This window comes from Callithrix jacchus, chromosome 16 (assembly GCF_049354715.1).
Source record: "Callithrix jacchus isolate 240 chromosome 16, calJac240_pri, whole genome shotgun sequence".
NCBI lineage: Eukaryota > Metazoa > Chordata > Mammalia > Primates > Cebidae > Callithrix > Callithrix jacchus.
The window spans coordinates 94,940,761-94,964,645 of record NC_133517.1 but is presented as its reverse complement, the minus strand read 5'-3'; the positions used below and the strand labels follow the sequence as shown (position 1 = coordinate 94,964,645).

The 23,885-nt window shown below is 40.1% G+C and overlaps 1 protein-coding gene and 1 pseudogene across 15 annotated transcripts in view; both read right to left on the bottom strand.

Moving 5' to 3' along the window:
* Positions 1-23,885, bottom strand: part of NCALD (neurocalcin delta) — a 471,461-nt gene that overhangs the window by 338,636 nt on the left and 108,940 nt on the right. For 4 of the 15 annotated variants that reach the window (XM_078353435.1, XM_078353442.1, XM_078353432.1 and 1 more), the window contains exon 2: positions 18,910-18,960. The exons of 10 other annotated variants lie outside the window; for them this stretch is intronic. The gene's annotated coding sequence lies outside the window, so the exon portion shown is untranslated. Of the gene's footprint in view, positions 1-18,909; positions 18,961-21,982; positions 22,271-23,885 lie in introns of those variants that run through there. One more of the 15 variants, XM_078353434.1, reaches the window with a different exon arrangement.
* On the bottom strand, positions 201-1,882 carry LOC144579785 (nucleolar and spindle-associated protein 1 pseudogene; annotated as a pseudogene).

Genomic DNA, 23,885 nt, shown 5'->3' with positions numbered 1-23,885 from the left:
ACCTTTTGGCAGCTAGTTATACACATTGATGCGCTCCAGCTGCAGGTCACTGTCCCCATGGTAGGTTCCAGCAGAGTCGATGCCATGTTCACCAGAGATCACCTCCCAGAACTCTGCGCCGATCTGGTTCCCGCACTGTCCGGTTTGTGTGAGCGCGATCTCCCTCATGGCCAAGGCGGGACTAGGGCAGTAGGAGAAATGCGAGGAGGAGGAGCAATCACACAATTTTTGCCTTTCTGCGCAGGCAGCCTCTCCCCTTCTGACACAGTTCTTTGACGTTAATCTAATACAGGATTATTTACAAGATGTTAAAAATTACTAATCTTCAGCCAAAATGAGGCCCCTTCACACTCGCAAAACCGTTGTTTTCTTCTCCTTTGGTTCTTGCTCATGTTTTTTCTGTTGCTCTTCCTTTGTCTGGAGACGGGGTTCTTTTTAAGTTTCCTTGTGGAAGTTAATTCTGTTGGCATGCCCATTCAGACAATTCTTTTCTTTAGATTGCCCCCCATGGTTTTAGCTTTCCTTTGCGTGCTTCATAGTTGAGGGGACGAGACAAACTTGCTTTAAGATCAAGCATTGCCTCAGTTGTCAACTTGAATGGGGTAATAGCAGCAGAATTCCTCTTGGTGGTCTTTTATTTGTGTCCCGGGCATAGCCTCACCTTTTGGGGTATTTCCAGACATGGTCACATGTGCACCTTCTGGCTGGAGTCTTGGTCAGTAGACACTTATGCTCATTATCTTTAGTAGCAGCTGAAAACCTGACACCTGTTTCAGCTGCAGAGATAGCAGAGCCCTTGAGTGACCCTTTCAGACCCAAGGTACTCTGACTTGCAGGGCCAGAAGACTGGCCTTGCAAGCGTCATTGGCTGACGGGAGTAGAACTCAGAGAGTCTTCCTTTTGGCGGTACTGGAGTCACGACTCCTCCCTTATTGATGGGCTGCTGCTTCAGTTCACTCATGGAATTGTGTTCTTCAAAATGTTTCTTTTTCCTCTTAATATATTGATCAATGGACTCCATTTCCTTAAAATGAGCTTCATGAAGCTTCTTAAAGTTTGGAGTGGTGATTGCAGTTCTTTTATTTTTTCCAGGTTTGGGTAACTTAATCTGTATAGAGAGATTTCTTTCTTTCTGAAGGTATCTTTGAATCTTTGTTACCATTTATTCAAAGTTTTCCTGAAGAAACAGCATTCTCCTTGGTGCTCATCTGGAGAAGAAACTTTTGCAGTAGCTCTGAGATCCTGGCTTTCCTGCTTTTCATGATTCTGGAATTCTGTGGGATCACCTATTTTTATCTCTGAATGATCGTGCTGGGAGTCAGGGTCCACATGGACAGTCTTGCGCCTTCTCCTTGTTTTGGTGGCATGGCCAATTGGCTCTCTCAGCTTCTTCCTGGCTGCTGATCTGTATCTTTGTCTTATGCATAATTTTGACTTTCATCCTGATTCTCATTTCCTTTTCTTTTCTCACAATTACTGTGGCCTTTCAAGGCTTTTAACAACTTGTCTGCCCTCAGGTTTTGCCCAGAGACCCAGACCCTTGGCTAAGTTCTGCAGGTCTCTCTACCTGAGGGAGTCCAGCTCCTCTAGGGAGGGGACGACCATCGCGATTAGAAATTCCAGCGATAAGGCATGGCTGTTTCGGCCAGCGCCGCTGACTCCATACAAAATACACTGGTCTGATTGCCCTGTTAAACTGGCAATTCGAGATCCGGGAAGGCAGATTAGCCCATTCATCTGATTAAAGGGGACTGAAACATATAGCAGCCCAGGAGATTCCCGGGAAGCCACATTGTTTCAGCAGGTGCAGTGGGTCACCGCACGGGAAATCACACAGATCCTGGTGCCCTTTCAGCAGGCGACTGGAACACCTGGGAGAGAGTCAACCATTCAACTTAAGAAAAAAGGGCTCTGAGGCAGGGAGCCAGGTGATCAGGCTCGGTGGGTCCCATGCCCACAAAAACAAACAAACAGCAATTGGAAATGCTCGGGGTTGAGAGTTTCACGGCAAGCACAGCTAAAACCGGGACAGCCCAGCTCTGTGGGGGAGGGGCATCCGCCATTACTGAGGTACTCCACCCCTAGGGAGGTAGTCTGCCATTGCTGATGCATCCTGCAGTTGCAGAGGCAATTTGTCATAACAGAGAGAGCCCACCATTGCAGAGGTGGGCCAACATTGCCGTGGCAGTTCTAACCACACCCACATAAACAGGACTGCAGGGAAATACACATGGCAGCAGGGCAGAGCCAGCAGCAGGGCAGAACCCACAGCAGAGGCTCAGCAAAACCTCTACAGGCAGTGACTAGGCTGCCCCCTTGCTGGGCAGAACAACTGGAAAAAAAAAAAGCAGCAACACAACGGATACCATAAATAAAGCCCTAAACCCCCAGGACAGAGCACCTGGGGAAAAAAAGGGGGTTTATGAGTTCTGCTGCAGCAGACTTAAACATACCTTCCTAGCAGCTCTGAATGAACAATAGAGCTCACAGCTCAGCAATTGAGCTCCTATAAAGAACAGACTGTCTCCTCAAGCAGCTCCCTGACCCCCGTATATCCAAAAGTCACCTCATAAAGGACTGATCAGACTGACATTTGGCAGGCATCATTCTGGGACAAAGATAGCAGAAGAAAAAACTGGCAGCAACCCTTACTGTTCTGCAGCTGCTGCAGGTGACCCCCAGGCAAGCAGGGCCTGGAGTGGACGTCAGCAGTCCTACAGCAGAGGGGCCTGACTGGTAGAAGGAAAACTAAGAAATAGAAATAACTTCATCATCAACAATCAAGACATCCACTCAGAGACCCAATCTGAAAATCACCAACTACACAGACGACAGGTGGATAAACCCACAAAGATGGGAAGAAGCAAGCGCAAAAAGGAGGAAAACACCTGAAACCAGAACTTCTCACCTCCTAGAAGGGATCACAACTCCTCACCAGCAGAGGAACAAAGCTGGATGGAGAATGAGTGTGATAAAATGACAGAATCAGACGTTAGAAGGTGGGTAATGAGAAACTTCCGTGAGCTAAAAGAACACGTTCTAACTCAACGCAAAGAAACTAAGAACCTTGAAAAAAGATTTGATGAAATGATAACAAGAATGGACAACTTAGAGGGGAATATGAGTGAATTGATGGAGCTGAAAAGCACAACACGAGAACTTCGTGAAGCATGCACAAGTTTCAATAGCTGAATTGACTGAGCAGAAGAAAGGATATCAGAGATTGAAGATCAACTCAACGAAATCAAAGGAGAATGCAAGATTAGAGAAAAAAGCACAAAAAGGAAGGAACAAAGTAACCAAGAAATGTGGGACTATGTGAAGAGACCTAACCTACATATGATAGGTGAAGAAGAGAACAAATCCCAGCTGGAAAACACTCTTCAGGATATTATCCAGGAAAATTTCCCCAACATAGCAAGGCAGGCCAATATTCAAATCCAGGAAATACAGAGAACACCACAAAGATATTGCTCAAGAAGAGCAACCCCAAGGCACATACTCATCAGATTCACCAGGATTGAAATGAAGATGAAAATGCTACGGGCAGCCAGAGAGAAAGGTCAGGTTACCTACAAAGGGAAGCCCATCAGACTCACAGCAGATATCTTGGCAGAAACTCTACAAGCCAGAAGAGAGTAGGGGCAAATATTCAACATCTTTAAAGAAAGAACTTTCCACCAAGAATTTCATATCCAGCCAAACTAAGCTTCATAAGTGAAGGAAAAATGAAATCCTTTGCGAACAAGCAAGTACTCAGAGAGTTTGTCACCACCAGGCCTGCTTTACAAGAGCTCCTGAAAGAGGCACTACACATAGAAAGGTAAACCAGTACCAGCCACTCCAAAAACATACCAAATGCTAAAGAGCATCAACAAAATGAAAAATCTGCATCAACTAACGAGCTAAACAGCCAGCTAGAATCGAAATGGCAGTATCAAATTCACACATAACAATATTAACCCTAAATGTAAATGGGCTAAATGCACCAATCAAAAGACACAGACTGGCAAATTGGATAAAAAGCCAAAATCCATCAGAATGCTGTATCCAGGAAACCCATCTCACATGCAAGGATACACAAAGGCTCAAAATAAAGGGATGGAGAAAGATTTACCAAGCAAATGGAGAGCAAAAGAAAGCAGGAGTTGCAATTCTCATCTCTGATGAAATAGACTATAAAGCAACAAAGATCCAAAGAGACAAAGAAGGCCATTGCATAATGGTAAAAGGATCGATACAACAAGAAGAGCTAACGATCCTAAATATATATGGACCCAATACAGGAGCACCCAAATACATAAGGCAAGTTCTTAATGACTTACAAAGAGACTTAGACTCCCACACAATAATAGTGGGAGACTTTAACACTCCACTGTCAATATTAGACAGATCAACCAGACAGAAAATTAACAAGGATATCCAGGACTCGAACTCAGACCTGGAACAAGCAAACCTGATAGACATTTACAGAACTCTCCACCCCAAATCCACAGGATATACATTCTTCTCAGCACCACATCACACCTACTCTAAAATTGACCACATAATTGGAAGTAAAGCACTCCTCAGCAAATGCAAAAGAATGGAAATCATAACAAACAGTCTCTCAGACCACAGTGCAATCAAGTTACAACTCAGAATTCAGAAACTAACTCAGAACCACACAGCTTCATGGAAACTGAACAACTGGCTCTTGAATGTTGACTGGATAAACAATGAAATGAAGGCAGAAATAAAGAAGTTCTTTGAAACCAATGAGAACAACGACACAACATACCAGAATCTCTGGGACACATTTAAAGCAGTCTCTAGAGGAAAATATATAGCAATAAGTGCCCACCTGAGAAGAATGGAAAGATCCAAAATTGACACCCTATCATCAAAATTGAAAGAGCTAGAGGACCAAGATCAAAATAACTCAAAACTTAGCAGAAGACAAGAAATAACTAAGATCAGAGCAGAACTGAAGGAGATAGAGACACGAAAAACCCTTCAAAAAATCAATAAATCCAAGAGCTGGTTTTTTGAAAAGATCAACAAAATAGACAGACCACTAGCCAGAGAGAGAATAACCAAATACATGCAATAAAACATGATAGAGGGGAAATTACCACAGATTCCACAGAAATTCAAACCATCATCAGAGAATATTACAAACAACTCTATGCACATAAACTAGTAAACCTGGAAGAAATGGATAAATTCCTGGACTCTTGTGTCCTCCCAACCCTAAACCAGGAAGAAGTCAAAACTATGAATAGACCAAGAACAAGATCGGAAGTTGAGGCAGCAATTAAGAGCCTACCACACACAAAAAGCCCAGGTCCAGATGGGTTCACAGCCAAATTCTACCAGACACACAAAGAGGAACTGTTACCATTCCTCCTGAAACTATTCCAAATAATCCAAAAAGAGGGAATCCTTCCCAAATCATTTTACAAGACCAACATCATCCTAATACCAAAACCAGGCAGAGACTCAACAAGCAAAGAAAACTTCAGGCCAATATCCATGCTGAACATAGATGCAAAAATCTTCAATAAAATACTGGCAAGCTGATTGCAACCGCACATCAAAAAGCGTATCCATCAAGTAGGATTCATCCCAGGGATGCAAGGCTGGTTCAACATACGCAAGTCTATAAACGTAATTCACCACATAAACAGAACCAAAAACAAAAACCACATGATTATCTCAATTGATGCAGAGAAGGCATTTGACAAAATTCAACAGCACTTTATGCTAAAAACCCTCAATAAACTTGGTATTGATGGAACATATCTCAAAATAATAAAAGCTATTTATGACAAACCAACAGCCAATATCATACTGAATGGGCAAATACTGGAAGCATTCCCTTTGAAATCTGGCACTAGACAAGGATGCCCTCTCTCACCACTTCTATTCAATATAGTACTGGAAGTTCTAGCCAGAGCAATCAGGCAAGAAAAAGAAATAAAGGGTATTCAAATAGGAAAGGTGGAAGCCAAATTGTCTCTATTTGCAGACGACATGATAGTATATCTAGAAGACCCCATCGTCTCAGCCCAAAAACTTCTGAAACTGATAAGCAACTTCAGCAAAGTCTCAGGATATAAAAAAATCAATGTGCAAAAATCACAAGCATTCCTATACACCAATAGCAGACTTAAAGAGAGCCAAATCAAGAACGAACTGCCATTCACAATTGCTACAAAGAGAATAAAATACCTAGGAATACAACTCACAAGGAATGTAAGGGACCTCTTCAAGGAAAACTACAAACCACTGCTCAATGAAATAAGAGAGGACACAAACAGATGGAGAAACATTCCATGTTCATGGTTAGGAAGAACCAATATAGTGAAAATGGCCATACTGCCCAAAGTAATTTACAGATTCAATGCTATCCCCATCAAGCTACCAATGACCTTCTTCACAGAACTGGAAAAAACCACCTTAAACTTCATATGGAACCAAAAGAGAGCCCACATAGCCAAGTCAATTCTAAGCAAAAAGAACACAGCAGGAGGCATCACAATACTGGACTTCAAACTATACTACAAGTTTACAGTAATCAAAACAGCATGGTACTGGTACCAAAACAGAGATATAGACCAATGGAACAGAACAGAGGCATCGGAGGCAACATAACATATCTACAACCATACAATCTTGGATAAACCTGACAAAAACAAGCAATGGGGAAAAAATGATGTTGGGAAAACTGTTTAAAAAATGATGTTGGGAAAACTGGCTAGCCATGTGCAGAAAGCAGAAACTGGACCCCTTCCTGACACCTTACACTAAAATTAACTCCAGATGGATTAAAGACTTAAACATAAGACCCGGCACCATAAAAACCGTAGAAGAAAATCTAGGCAAAACCATTCAGGACATAGGAGTAGGTAAGGACTTCATGACCAAAACACCAAAAGCATTGGCAACAAAAGCCAAAATAGACAAATGGGACCTAATCAAACTCCACAGCTTCTGCACGGCAAAAGAAACAGTCATTAGGGTGAATCAGCAACCAACAGATTGGGAAAAAAATTGTTGCAGTTTACCCATCTGACAAAGGGCTGATATCCAGAATTTACAAAGAACTCAAACAGATTTACAAGAAAAAAAAACAAACAAGCCCATTCGAAAGTGGGCAAAGGATATGAACAGACACTTTACAAAAGAAGACATACATGAGGCCAACAAACGTATGAAAAAATGCTCATCATCACTGGTCATCAGAGAAATGCAAATCAAAACCACATTGAGATACCATCTCACACCAGTTAGAATGGCGATCATCAAAAAATCTGGAGACAACAGATGCTGGAGAGGATGTGGAGAAATAGGAACACTTTTACACTGTTGGTGGGAGTATAAATTAGTTCAACCATTGTGGAAAACAGTGTGGTGATTCCTCAAGGACCTAGAAATAGAAATTCCATTTGACCCAGCAATCCCACTACTGGGTATATATCCAAAGGACTATAAATCATTCTACTATAAGGACACATGCATACGAATGTTCATTGCAGCACTGTTTACAATAGCAAAGACCTGGAACCAACCAAAACGCCCATTGATGATAGACTGGACTGGGAAAACGTGGCATATATACAACATGGAATATTATGCAGCAATCAAAAATGATGAGTTCATGTCCTTTGCAGGGGCATGGATGAATCTGGAAACCATCATTCTCAGCAAACTGACACAAGAATAGAAAATCAAACACCTCATGTTCTCACTCATAGGTGGGTGATGAACAATGAGAACACATGGACACAGGGAGGGGAGCACTACACACTGGGGTCTACTGGGGGGAATAGGGGAGGGACAGCAGTAGGGGCAAGTTGGGGAGGAATAGCATGGGGAGAAATGCCAGATGTGGGTGAAGGGGAGGAAGGCAGCAAATCACACTGCCACATGTGTACCTATGCAACTATCTTGCACGTTCTGCATATGTACCCCAAAACCTAAAATGCAATTAAAAAAAAAAGAAATTCCAGTGATACTCAGAGAAGATGGACCACCCTACTATGGTAGCACAGTTCCAATCCCTGGTGCCTGCTAATTCCCCGAATCCAGAAAAAAAGTGAAGGGGGTAATTTAAAAAAATATCTGTCTCTGCCTCACGGCATTGTTACTGTATTGTGGCTCAAATAACAACAGATATAAAAGTGTTTTGAATACTGCCAAGTGTTATAGAAATGTCAAGCAATAGAAATTAACGGCTTAGTCCCTGCCTACTAACTCTAAGGCAAAAAGCTGGTGGTCAAATGACCTTTCTATTAAGCACAAATTTCAGATAATAAGATTGTATGAAAACGAGTCCTTTCAAAGACTTAAGCTCTGTTGCTTTAGAGTTAGCAATTACTGAAAATTAGCTTAACATCCAAGCAGTGTGTCAGAAGGGGAGGGGTTGCCTGTGCAGAAGGTGGATCTGCCGTTTTGTTAAGGGTAGACTTATTTTTGCTTCAGTCTCCCTGAATAAGGGTAGTTAGACTCTTCTCTGAAATTTGAAGGGATTTCTTAGTTGGGGTCCTTCATATTTTTATTTTATTTGAAAAGAAGCTTCCAGGTCAGAGATGAAAGAAAAGCTGCTACAAGTCAGTGCTGGAGCATAAAAACTGGTAAGCAGTTTTCAGCAAATAGCCCATAAAGGATAATGCTTGAGAGAAGTTTTGAAGATCAGATTTGCTATTTCAGATAAATATAGTTTTTATTCTCAGCCTGCAAGGTAGAAAATGTTCTATTGGAGCAATTTACCATCTTTCTGTCTGGAAAAATCGATACGCTTCTAAAGGTTCTCTTTAGATGCCATGGTAACCACATGATTCAGGTCAAGTCTTTCATGTCTGGGATATAGCTTAAGGAATTTTAAAATGCTACCTGAGAAATGAAGCTCTTATAATAGGCACTGCTGGTATGTTTGAGCTGGACATGAGACACATTCCCTTCAGAGGCACAGACAACTGTAAGGCTCCAGTGTGTCCGACGGTACTGGGCAGCACTTGGACAGCCAAGATGAATATTAGACATTATAGCAAGGGACTTACAGTGAGTGTTGTGGAGTCCTGATGAGGTAAGTAAGCATTGATGAGGAAGGGACCCCACACTGGGGAGGGCCCCACTGTGAGGAGAGCATTGACCAATTTTTCTGAGAAACAGCTAATGAAGATGCTATAAAACTTCCCTCCAACCTCTGCCTCTTTGTAGACACTCCCTTCTCTGCATGCTGCCCATTGCATCCTTGCGATTTATTTTCATACTTTCTCTAATAAATCTGCCTTTTTTTTTTTAACCTACAACTGTCTTGGTAAATACCTTTACCACCCTTGCCACTGGCCCCAAATAGTTGCTACCTCCAACAGGTGTGGCGCCCAGGGACCAGCAATTATACACTATCCAAGAATACAGAGTAATTCTGACATCATAAAGTCTGAGCTTTTTAAATTTAGTTTTTTAATCAAAATTTTATTCTCTAGTTTTTGCTGTGACTTCAACTGTAAAAGTCTTTCGCGAGGATTACACTGGTTAAATATAAACATGAGAATAAGCTGAGTGTTGAGCAGGGAAACAGTAACAGGATCAGAAAGAAGTTTATGTTGTTTACGGGGCCTTCAAATGCACTTAGCCTGAAAACCCAGGAAGAGTAAAAGGAGAGCTGTCAGCCTGTGGGAAGGAACAGAAATTCTGGCCTTGCTGGTAAGACAAATCACCTCCAGCGTGTGGGTCTCTCTGACATCCTCTAGAGATAATAATTTCCCTTTACTTGAAAGTAATGAACAATTATCAGGTGATGGGGACTTTCTCTTCGTCATCATTGTGTATGCGTGTTTATACCATATAAGATTGCATCAGGAAACACTTTGGAGGTCACCATACACACAAACAAATGAGCATCTTAATCATTTCTATATATGTACAAGAAAGTTGATAATTTCAACCAAATGATCTTCACAGATCCCATGAATGAGCCGTGAATTTTTCTTCAGGGAAAAATACACAAGAGAAATGTCATGTCTGGTCCCTTTTTTACCATGTGTTTGAGAAGGCAAAGATAGACCCACAGGAAACATGGACAAGAGACATTGTTTGATCTCTCTTGACCCTTACCCACTCTCCATTTCTCTCTTGACCGTATGGCGTCCTCTTCAGCTTCTACCCATCCACCATATGCGTTAACCACTTTCTCTATCTTTTTGTTCAACCCCTACTCCGCCGACACAGACACAGATACACCTTGGTATTCCTCCTTTCTGTGCCCAATCTGTGAAGCTTATGAACACTCCATAGATCCTCAATATTCTTATCCTCTTATCTTTTCAACCCTGGATCAGTCCTGCACTCTTTACTCTCTGTTCCATCACTGATAACTCCAGGAGAAAAGCTATGCAACCTTATGGATCCCTTCAAGGAAATCATGAGGTCTCATTTAAGAATGTTAACTTCCCAGTTAGGATATAAGTTTCTTGAGGACAGAAACTGTGTCTCATACTTCTTTGTTAAGCCCCAGGGTACCCCCTGAAGGCTCAATATATCTTTGATGCAATGAATTAATGCCAGAAATAAGGAACTAATAGGGTTCGTACTCATTTCACAATCTTACATATCAAACTTTCCTTCCTAGTTTATGTGTAAATAAATAAAGTAGGTATGTGCTATTCCAAAATAATTCCAAAACATAGCCTCAGAAGAGACTACACCTAAAAATCAGCTTGTAAAAGTTATTCTGTGGATTTTAGAGTTGTAAAACTCTTCACTTATTTTATAACTCAAAATATTTTCTAATTTAAGATCATCCTTCCTGTTAGGTAAAGCAGTATACTGAGCTCTTACTATACTGTATGAGAAACCACATTTAAAGTTTGACCAAATGGAAACTCATCTTCAGGTCATATTTGTATCTCTCCCATGGAAAAACAAAAGGGTCTTTCCATGTCAGTCAGAAAGGCAAATATCAAAGGAATCCTGAAATATCTCACTTCAGAGAGAAGAAAGTCAAGGTAATGGCTACTGTGAGGTGTGAAGTTTCAATGGGCAAAGCTACATTGCCCCGAGGGAGTCCTGGTACTTTGAGTCCACACTGGGAATGCAGAATGCTCTTCCCTTGAGTCAGTGACAAACTAGTCTCAGCTGTGTGGGCACTGCTGTTTTGCCAAGCAAACTGTGCTGCAGGTCATGAGCCTAATACCAGCTTGGCAGGAACAAGCCCGAACGTTGCCTGATTCTCCTACAAATGTAATAATATCTAACAAGCTACTGATTGGACAGCACACGATGTCATTTTCTCTAATTAAGGAACTCTCAAGAAAAACCAAAATAGCCACAGAGCACTGTCAGCAAAGCAATCAGTGGCGACAATTAGCTGTCAACTCCAACTCCTGGGCTGAGCCTCGGGTAGGGAGCCGGGCTAGTTGCTAAGCATTTTCAAATCAGCATTACCTCAGGAGTCGAAGATGACAAGGACACAAGGAGAGGCCAGAGCCTGCTACACACGAAGAGCACCTGCCTCAAACCCTCTAGTGTGGGGAGTAGCAGGATGTGTAATCACAGGAGCTACTGCCCCGTCATCTGCATGTGCTTGGTTTGTTTCTTGTGAAGCAGTGCAGATGGTTCTGATGGTGAATCTTGCAGTGAGCTTCTGAAGCAGCTGAAGGCCTAGTGGCTGTGCTCCTTGCTGTTTCTTTACCCTGAGTCACCCTTTTTCTTTACCTGAAACAAGTCTACTCATTCTTTAAGATCTATAAGCAGTTCATGCCCATCTCCTTTAAAAGGGCTTCACGACTGCAAAACACACATGAATTTTCCCTTTTCTCAGCTTCCACAGTAGATCACCACACTGCGAGGTCATTAATAGCAGGAGTTGAAAAAACATATAAAGCAGCTAATATAACACAGTTGCCACAATATGTAATAATGTAAAAGTCAGGTATTTTTATACATACACACATATGCCTGCACTCTCGCTCTCTCTGTCTCTCTCTCTCTCTCTCTCTCACACACACACACACACACACACACACACACACACACGTATACATACCCCCACACATATAGATACATAACTGTTAGAAGAAAAAGCATTCTCTACTTTTCAGCATTCCTCCCTGGGCACACAAAACTGTTTATCTTCTTGAAACTACTAGAAGATGGTTCTTCCACCTCACTATATCCCTCCATGCTTCCTCAAGAGAGTGAACTGAATTGCTGAGACTGAGAGTGGGTAAGTGCATGGTGGGCTAGGTACATCCCTGTGATCTCAGCAGCATGTATTTCTCTTTTCCATGAAAGATTTTAGCAATCAAAGTAATAGGAGGCTTCATTATAGATGAATCTGTTTATAATTTAAGCTCATTCTCCAATATAGCAGCACTGGTCCTACTACTAATACTTAGCTCCCCGTTGGTCTGATGTCTGCATTTAGTTCTCCATCCATAGCAAGCCAAACCACAGTTGCTTTTGCAGAAAGAACATGCCCAACTTCAAGATACATTTCTCAGCCTCCTTTGAAGCTAAGGGTGATCATTGAGACTACGGCAGAATTCACTGACCAGGGCAACCAGAACAGTTCTTTACCTGGGATGACTCCACGGGGTGGCACGGTCTTGTGCCCTCCTCTGGCTCCCTGCTTAGAACACATAGGTAACGGTCCCAAACTGAACAAGATAAGTTAAAAAAATTAATGATGTTGCCAGAATGTTTTGACTTCATGCCTCTTCCTAAGCAGGGAAAGGAATGAGCTTAAAATACTTGAGTCCAAAAACAAAAGGAAAGGCAAAAGAAAAGCAGGTGCTATAATCAAGAAATCACAGCTAGCATTTTCTATGGAATTAAAGGAAAGAGAACAGCTTAAGAATTTGGATAAATGTAAAATTAACCTTTACCAAGAGTTGAAAAACTAGAATTTTGGCAGCACACCCCTTTCACTGAATAACAAGATACTCAAAGTTGGGAAGATTAAAAAGTTGAGAGCTCTTGGCAAGAACCTTGTCAGAGGAACAGGTCCTTGCTACAACCCTGTGGGCCAGGTTTTTGAAGCATCAATACCAACTTTATGCAGGAACCTGCTTCTTAAGTTAAAACCAATATGGAGAGGACAGGATTGCCCTAGGAAGCAGGCTTCATGGGGGTCTCTGTCCATTTGGGCTGCTATAATAAAATACCATAGATTTTGTGGCTTATAAGCAACATTTATTGCTCACAGTTCTGGAGGCTGGAAAGTCTCAGATTCAAGTGCCAGCAGATTCACCATCTGGTGAGGGTCCTCTTCCTGATTTATAGATGGTGCCTTCTTGCTATATCTTCAGATGATGGAAGGGGCAAAATTCCCACCAGTTTCTTTTATTATGGCATTAATTCCATTCATGAGGGCTCCATTTTCATAATCCAATTACCTCCCAAAGACTCTCACCTCTTAAAACCATCTCTTTAGGGGTTGGGTTTCAACATATGAATTCTGGGGGTTATAAAAATGTTTGGATCATAGCAATAGGTCTAAAAAAAAAAAAACCTCTTTATGAGAGAAAGCACCAGAAAAATCCCTGCTACAAAAAAGAGTTAACGTTTTTAAATGCTAGGACCACAAAGCTCAAAAACAATGTTGAAAAATAATAAGTTTTAAATAAGTGTATCAATAATTAAACTGATAATTTAACTAGAAAATGCATTTAAATGCCTTAATTCTGTGCACTATAACCCCAGATTATTCTTACAGTAGAGTTACCTTCACAATATTTTGACTTTGAAAGATTTTAATCTCAAATACGAAGTCGACTACAAAAAACATAGAAACCATGATTATGTAAAACACCACATCTAGTACACATCCTAAACATTCTAGTTCACAAGAATCTTTCAGGGATCTTGTTGCAATGCAGATTCTGATTCATCAGGTCTGAGATGGAACCTGTGATTTTCCATTTCTAACAAGATCTCAGTGCGTGCAGATGATGCTGGCCCCTGGACCACCCTTGGAATAGCAATAGCAGGGATGTAGATGGTTAATATATTGAAGCTGAAACTTGAGGTGATGCTCCCGAGATGGCTAGGATATCAGTAAGTTCTGGAATTAGAATGATGCAGTTCTTGACCCCATAGACATCAGCAGTCCTTCTTTAGGATCTTTAATTGTATACCCCTCTTCTGAGAATCTGTAAACTTCCCCAGAATGCCCATTCTACTGTCTCATTTTTGGATTTTTTTCATTTTTCTCCCTTTCTCATCACCCTGTCTTGAAGGTATTTATGGCAGGGAGAAGCCAATCTTCCTCTCCTTTACCACAGACCTCAGAATAAAGCTGTTCTATTGCGATATTCCTGCCATTGTAGCCATGTATTTCCTGAGAAGGAACAAAGAAAACTGCCAAACACAGCCAACCCAAGAAAAGAATAAAATTTAAGTCCTCTCAATTTTCCTATTAAGTTTTAGACTGTAGTTTTATTGCCTTCTTTTGATTCAGTTTCCATTCATTTTTGAATGGCAACTGTATTTACAACCAAAATTTTTCTTCAAACCAGTGACTCTTAAATAGTTGCAACACAGTTCTACAACCAAGTAAGATACAGAAAACCAGGGAGAACATCACTCTCATCCTAACAACAAGAAAAGCTTCGCCATCAACAAAATCATGCTTGTATTGAGCCCATTAGAGAGCTAAGGACACAAGGCAACCAAGTGAACTAAGTTTACCAAGAGTGACATGTCCTTCCAAGATGGAAGGGGTCACACACACTGTCCCCTTTGGCAGGGCACAGTAGGAAGAGGCAGCCATCATGAACACAGGAATAAGAAAACAGCTAAAATGTTAATGAATTTCTAAAGGGCAAGTGTGGGCTAGTATGACAGTATCACTGGGAGCCTCAGAAACATGAGATGAGCCCCAGGTCTCCCTCAAGCTTTTTGCCAGGACTCTACAATGAATGCTCATTTAAAAGAAAAAGGGTACGGCTGGAGATTGGGGAGTTCTCCTTTTAGTAGAGCACAGGCAGGAAATTCCATCCACTTCCCAAACTTCATTTCACATTAAGCAAAAGCTTTCAACAACTGGTAGAGAAGCAAAACACCTTCCTAGCCCCAAGGCCCAAGCAAAGATCCACTGATTCTTGGGAAGGGGTACAAGCAAAAGCCTGCCATCTGCCCTAAGGGAAGGAAAAGAAACTTGCAGGTCCAGGATCCTGCACTAACACAAACAAGAGGTCTGTTACCATTGAAGGAAGGGCAAGAAACTCTCTCCCACACAAAACACTCCACAGATACAAGGCAAAGCTTGGCTGCCTTGAAGAAGAGCAGGAACACTAACAAAGCTGCAGTCCCAAGGCCCAGAAACAAAAGGCCTACCTAAGACTGGGGCTGATCCACGTGAACTGAGAACTCACCACCACCTCCACAGCTCTGCCCAGCACAATGAACAAGAGCAATCTACTGCTAGGAAAAGAGCACAAACATGGAGAGAGAGGTCACCTTTGTAAAGCAAGGGTGAAAAGTCTGCTGAAAGCTAAGGGTGGAGCTTAGACATGGAGAAAAACCCTCTGGCAAGCCAAGCATAAGGTCACTGCAGTCAACCACTAGAGAACTTTAGAGTCTAGTACACTGAAAGTAACTACAGCAATCACAAATTGAACTCCACCCAAACTCAATACTAACTACCAGTCTTGTTAATGACTAACAAGATTGATTCAACCTTCATACCAACAATCTTACAGAAGAAAAAGTATATCCAATCTGGGTACAATAGCAATATCATTTACTTTGTTATCCACTGCTCTCCTACAAACACTGTCCCACATGCAATCAAAATTACAAGACACTCAAAAAAGCAAAAAAAAAAAAAAAAAGGAAAGAAAATTCCTTAACTCGTTGTCAAGATAAAGCAATCAACAGAGCTAGAAAGAGAGATGGCCAGATATTAGAACAATCAGAGACTTTAAAATAGCTATGATTAATATGCTAAAGGCTCTCATGGAAAAGAGAGAGAAAATGCAAGACAAGATGAAGAATCTTATATGAGAGAGGGAAGCTATAGAAAACAAATAAACTTAAAGATAGACTAATAGAAATTATCCAAACTGAAATCCAAAGAGAAAGAATATTTATTAACAAAAAGATCATGCAAGAGTTGTCAAACAGTATGGAATTGTCCAATATGCATATAATTAGAGTAGCAAAGAGGGGAGACAAAGATAGAGATGTAAAGTAATTAAAATGGGAAAAGGGTAATTTTTTCAATATGTGGTGCTGGAAAATTTGGACATCCATATAAAAAGTTATTCTTGATCCTGACCTCACAAAAGACATAAAAATTGCCTGAAAATGGATCACATAACTAAATATAAAGCTTAAAGCTTTAAAATTTCTAGGAAAATCTTTGCATCGTTCGTTTTAGCAAAGATTTCCTAAATAGTACTTAAAACTACTCTTCCATTTTTAAAAATTGATAAATTGAAATTCACCAAAATGAAAAACTTTCTACTCTTTAAATACTTTTAGAACTTAAAAAAAAAACTAGGAACTCAGAAAAGCTATTTGCAAAGCACATATTTAATAAAGCATTTGTATCCAGAATATATTCCAAGTAGCTACATACCATTAAGACAAATTATCTTTTAAATGGATGAATGATTTGAAGAGACACTTCACCAAAGAAGATTTGCAGATGGCAAAGTAGCACAATATCATTAGGGAAATGAGAATTAAAGCCATGATGAGATAATACTATATACTCCAATTGTTAAAATTACAAAGAGTGATAATACCAAGTGCTAGAGAAGCTATGGAGCAACTAAAACATTCATATATTGCTGATTAGAATGTAAAATGGCACAGTCATTTTGTAAACAGTTTGGGGATATTTTAGAATAATGTTTAACATATACTTGCTATACTTTCCATATGATACAATAATCCCACTCCTAGTAATTTACCCAAGAGAAAGGAAAACGTATGTTCACACAAAGGCCTCACAAAAACATTATGAATGTTTGTAGCAGCTGTATTCCTAGTAGCTAAATATGGTAAACAACCCAAATGTTCCTCATTTGGTAAATGGATAAACTTGTGGTATATTATTCCATGGAATTCTTCTACTCAATAATAAAAGGAATAAGCCACTGATACTTATGACAGCATGAAAGGATCTCAAAAAAAAACCAATATGCCAAGTGAAAAAAATCTGAAACCAAGGCTGCATACTATATGATGCCATTTACACATTCTGGAAAAAAGGGAAACCATAGAGACAAATCCAGCTTGTGGTTGTCACAGGCTAGAGGTAGAGGGAGTAGATTTACTACAAAGGTGCACACTTGCAGGTGTTAGATACATTCTACCTCTTGATTGTGAGGTAAAACGATTACATTTTTCAAAATTTATCGAACCATTTATTTTAAGAGAATGAATTTTACTATGTGTTCATCATCCCTCAGTAATCCTAATCAAAATAGATACATAGTGCCATGGCAAAAGAATGGTGCTTAATCAACTGGATCTTCACATAAAAAAATTAACACTTTACATGGTGTACTTCACACCATGTTCAATGAAATCAATTCCAGATATATTATAGATAGAAATGTAAAGGTAAAGTAATATATGAAATTCATAGAACAATAAATTTCTGTTCCTAAAAAAAGAGTAAAAAGGTAAACCATGGAAAAAGAGAAGCTATTTGTAACACATATTTCCTACCAAGGATATATCTAAAATATATATTATTTAAAATGCCTACAACTCAGTAAGAAAGGTAATTTAATTTTTAAAACAACGCAATTTTTTTTTTCACATTTTTAAGACCCGAAGGGGCTTCTCACAAAACAAGATACCCAAATGGTCCACATACAAAGTGGTGCCTAACCTCATTAGTCTATAGGGAGATGCAAATTTAAACAATATGATATTACTACATACCCACCAGAAAAGCTTAACTAAAACAAACAAACAAACAAAAACGGAAAACACCTTGTTTTGGAAAATATGTGAACTAATTAGAACCCTCATACACTCCTGGAGTATAAATTTTTAAACCGATACAATCATTTTGGAAAACGGTTTGATAGTATCTACTAAAGCTGAACATATGCCTTCCTTATGATCCAGAAATTCCCCTCCTGCATATATATTCAACAAAAACATGTACATGTAACTGAAACTGTAACAAAACTGACTCAAGAAGAAATAGAAAACCTAAATAAATCAGAAACTACATCAGTTAGTAAAACTTCTTTTCTCAAAGAAAACATCTGGCCCAAACTGTGTTACTGTCAAGTTCCACCATACATTCAAGTAGCAAGTAATTTCAATTATTTTGAAAAGCATTCCTGAAAAAAAAAAATCACAGAAAAAAATTTTTGAGCCAATCTCACTTATGACTAAAGCTTAGCAAATTAAATCTAGCTAAGTATAGAAAAGATAACACATCATTACAAAGTTGGTTTTATCGCAGCAATGCAAGGTAGGTTAACATTAGAAAATCCATTCATGCAAACTAAAATTAACAGATGAAAGGATAAAATCATTTGATCATCTCAGTAGATATAGAAAAACATTTAATAAAATTCAACATCTATTTATGATAGAGACTTTTAGCAAACTAGGAATGGAAGAGAACACATTAAGGTGATAATGAATGTTTTTAAAATACTTGCATCAAATGAATGTACCATAATTAATTTAATGCAATTTGCCTACCATTGGAAATTTATATTCTCTCCTTTTATTTTGTAGTATTTTACTATTATAGGCTGTGATGAACATTTTTTGTGAATGTTAAGTTACCAGTTCCTTAATTTCCTCATGTATAAGATGGGAATAAGACTCAGAGGGCTAAAATGAGGATTAAATAGAATATTAGGTTTATAAACAACACTTTCTCTCAAGATTCTCTAAGACACACATAAACCTAAGAAAAACTTGTTCTATATTTACCTGGTAGTGGATCTCACAGCACACTGCAGGCTCAAGTCAGAAGAAATCACTCTGTCAAAAATGAAGTTACTGTCTTAGCTTATCAGGAACTAAGAAAAAGTAATTACAAAGTTTAAATACATCTAATAGGGTTCTCTTAATATGTTAAAATAAAAATTTTAAGTCTTTATTGTACCACAGTTTAATATGCCGCTATTTCTTTATTACTGGTATATAAAATAGTATCGTTTCTATAATCAGAATATACTATCTGCAGAATGCAATCAGTGATGGGGATTATTGCTTGCTCCAGGATTCCCTTGTATCATTTGCTATCTGCTCATCCCACTTCCATGCCTCTGATCAGTGAGTATGACTACTACCATGCTTGATTCATCTTGGAGATACAGCACTTGGTTCTGCACAGGAATCAGAGTGATCATTCTAATATTTAAGCCTAACACTCTTCGCCTGAAACCCTTTCCACAATTTTCTCCTTACCTGTGGATAAAAGCCGAACTCCATGCCATGACATCTAAGGCACTTCATCATTTAACATCTGCCTAGTTCTCTAGCCTCATCTCTCATCTCTGTACCATTGCCTGAGCTCCAGCTACTTCAGACTTCCTGCAGTTCCTCCTCGCCCCTTGCCAGCTCCCAGCATTCATACATACTGCTCCCTCACCCAGGACCACCTTTTCTCCTTCCCCACTCACCTCCACCTCATTAACTCCCTCCGTGTTCTTCCATTCTCCACTTAAGTGTCGCTTCTCCAGTCAGGCCATCTGCTGCACTTGACCATCTTGAGCTCATTGATTGACACTCCCAAAGAAGACTGCACTTTTTCTTTTGTAGCATCATATATACTAACGTGTTTCAGTATTTCTTTTATTCCCTGTAAGTTCATAGATCACATCTGTGTCTTTCACAGCTGGATCCTCAATGCCTAGCCCAGGACTGGTCTCACAGAAGACATTTAATAAATATTTATTGAGCAAAAGAATTAATAGAGCCATCCTCAGTCCTTAGCTTTCCAACTCATCTTTTGATTCATGCTGATAATTTAATAACCTTCCTACCATATTTCATTAATTAGGACTCACTGATTATAGAAACAATACTATTTTATATACCAATTATAAAGAAAGAAGTGGTAGCACATTATAGTGTGATACAATGCTAACCTTAAAATTTTTATTTTATACATATTAAAAGAGCTCTATTAGACATATACATGGATTTTTATGATGCCCATAAAAAAGGAAAATATAACAATATAAGTGAAATAAATTGGCTTATGTATTCACATTCAGAACCACAGTATTAACCGAACAATATTGTTCTCTGTTCCACAAAAAGCATTAGTGATGTGGCATTTTTTTAAAAGCACACTCAAGTGTCATATTTGGGACTTTCTTCTAAGCTGCTGGCATCTTTCCACAAGTGTTGATGTTGGCAAGTAAATCTTACTAAAAGGTGTCAGCAGAAAATTTCAGGCAATACCTAAGCCATACATTCCTCCCTCAAATGGTCATTCAGTGGATCACTGACTGAAACGAGAGAGGTTTCCATTGTCTGGTCAGGTGACCGGAGTTACCAACTTCACACATGCACAGGCATTGCAACTACAACGCAACTACCACCTGACCAATTACAATAAAAGGTGCTTTTGGTTTCACATCACACCTGCGGTATCAGAGTATTAAAATGTACAGAAAAAAAAAAACAAAAACTATGTCTTAGAAATATGAGAGTTCAAAAAGGACTCTTCAGAAAACTTAGGAAAGTTAATAAAGGAAGAATACAAATTCATTCTCTCTCTCTCTCTCTCTCTCTCTCTCTCTCTCTCTCTCTCTCTCTCTCTCTCTCTCATTGACTCACCTGTGGTCAGAGGCATGACCACACACTCCACCTCCTTACACAGTGAAAAGGGGAGGTGGGAGCCCAGGGCACTAGGCTGAGGTAGGTTGAGGTCAATCAGCCCACAGGCCTCTAGCCAAGCCCTGGCACCAGGTGCCTCCACTGTGAGGAAAGAGACACCTTCTGACCTTTTGCTAGCCCAGTGGATGACAGTGCCCTCTCAGCAAAGACTCTTCTCCCTACTTTTTTGTCTATTAAAATGCCATTTTTAAGGATGCAGTTTTTTGATAAATAGAAGTTTCTTAGGCATGTGCCGTCACATTGAAGTAGAGAGGATGGGAGTGCCAGAGGTCTCCTAATTCCCATCCAGCACTCTAGGACTCAGGATCTCAGGTTGGAAATACCCAACCATGTCTGGGAACACAAGGAGGAAAGGGACACAACCATGAAAGCCACAGCCCTCTCTGTGATTCAGTTTCCTCATCTGTAAAATGGACATACAGAATTAGATGATGAACTTGTACCGGGTCCCAGCAGAAAAAAGACGACACACTCAAATGGGAGCTTTAAAGCAGGGGATTATTTGCAAACAGGGTTAAGGGAACCACCAAGAGGTGATGATGCAGGGGCCTCCCATTGGCCAAATCCAAATAGAAACCAGAGTCCAGGGGAGCCCATTGATGGGACCCATGGAGACTAGTCTCCCTGGATCCAGAAGAGTGTGGAAAATGGGGAGGGTGTGTCTCAAAGGGACAGAGACGCCCGGCACAAACATCTGAGTCCCCACAGAAATGAGAATGATCCAGTATTCTATGATCATTTCAGTAAAGCATTAAGCTTTTCAATAGCAAGAAGAGATTTATGTTTCTTCCAAAGACTTGGGGAAAATCCACCAGGATGCAATTTTCATCATTCCATGTGCTTAGCTCAGATAACAGCGCTCTCTCGCAGCTCTTGGAAATGGTTCAGATTGAGAACACCACACTCTACAGACCCTGTTTTTCTCTAACTGAGCTCTTACAATGTAAGGGGATTCTGTTTCGAGCTAGTATTGATGTTTCCCCCCGGGGCTCATCCTCCAGACCCTTTTCTTTTCAGAAACAGGATCTTGCAGTGTCCACTACCTCACAGAAAACAGGTTCCAGCAGAAGCAAAGCAAAGGCTTTTGGCTTTCTAAGCCAAGCCTGCAGAGTCTCAGAACATAGTTAACATGATGAACTAGAGCAATACTTACCACCCCTCCCACACGTCCAAGACCAGAAACCATTCTTTTCTGCTGGGGGAAGGTATGGAGAGAAAGCTAGAATTGTGTAGTCATTGTGATTCCTGGGAAAGAGGCTGCCGGTAAATCCATTTCCCCAGATCCAAGCCAGTAAATGGTAAGCACTACATGGTTCTTGTCCTCTTCCTCCTCACAACTCATTTTTAAAACTCTCATTCTTTCCCTTGACTGGGCCAGTGCTCCAGGTATCACCCACCCCATCACACATCCTCCCTTCAGTGGCAACCAAGTCCCATTGACACTCCCTAGTCATGGGGTGCTTGGTCCTAGGGCAAAGGGATGAGATTTGTCATTTAAAAAAAGCAAAGATCCTTTCAAACATTTCATTTGAATAAATAGCTGCTTCTAAAGAAGTTTCTAGCATCACCCACCCTAAAGGCCCAGGCAGTACACGCTGACCACAGTTTCTAGCATCTGTTCTTTCCTGAATTTAGAGATGATGCACATAGGTTTTGCTGTAACCATTATACTGAAGTCCAACTAGGCAACACTGGCCATTAGAGAGATGTCATACTGTGCCATGAAAGCTCTCTCAGAATAGACAGGAATCACACTGGGTTAGAACAAAAACTCATTTAGAATAAAACAAAAATAAGTTTTCAGAGAAAAACATCTCTTTTTTACTCTCAAATGAGTCAGATGACTTTTATAAAGTGAATGAAGAGTCTTTGATTTCTGACCAAAAAAAAGTTAAAAATAAAATACAAGGAGGAGAGAGGCTGCTCATTCTGAAGGGGGATCTAGCAGGGGCAGGGAGTTGAGTATCTTACAGACTAACTTTCGCCAAATTGCATAACCTCTGTCTTATTTTTTTCATCTGCAAAAATGCCAGGGATTTGAATTAAAAGAGTTATCGAGCTCCCTTCCAGCTCTAAGAATATATGGCCTTCAAGCTAGGAAAGGGACTTTCCAGTTATGAGATCAAGGATTTGCCATAGAAAAATGAAGTGAAGAAGGAAGATCTGCCATTATCAGCTAAGCAGGGGTCTAGTCTGACAAATAATAGAAAAGAAGTGCTGTGTAGATCTTGTCGTCTGCCTTGACCCGTCCTCTCTATGATTCCATCTCGATGATACCATACAGATGGGCCATTCCAGGCATCTCAAGAATGCCCCAACCATAAAAGGAATTCTCCTAAGTGGACCCTCTGTGACATTACGCAGGACTCCTCTTGACACAGCCGTTTCACCCAGCTTCAGATTCAACTCTAGATGAAAATATTACAACTGGATGATTTGACATGTGCTGAATCTAATCCTTGTTGCTCTTTTGCCAGAGTTCTTACACAAAGGAATGCCAGATGTTATACTTGCACATTTCATGGGAAACTAATGGGAAAAAAGAACACAACAAGTCTAATTGTAATATTTAACGGTTTTTGAAAACCCACAATCTAAACATACCAGAAATACCACATTTTCAAAACTGTGGCAGTCAAATGTCTCTCAAACATACACACAAAAAGCCTGTCATAAGGCTTGTCATATTGCATAACTCCAAATAAAGCAATCCATCAATTGTAAAATGCAAGCACTCCTTTATAGTTTACATGCTTTCAACTCACTTACAAATACCATGTTAATAGATCAAAAATATTCAGAGAGAACCTCTTCAAGCCCAGGCAACCTGAACTAATCAGTTGCTTATGTAACATCAGGCTGGATTTCCCTTATCATTTATTGGGTACGAATCCAACTTACCAGGAGCAAGTCAAAACCATCGATTGCTCAAAACTATTCCTTCTCTTGCTATCCTTTTCCATTCATCGCATAGCCAGGAGCCTGAATACTATTTGATACTCCTCTTCCTCCTTTTCTCATCAATAACCAAATCATGTAGATAGGGCCTACTGGGC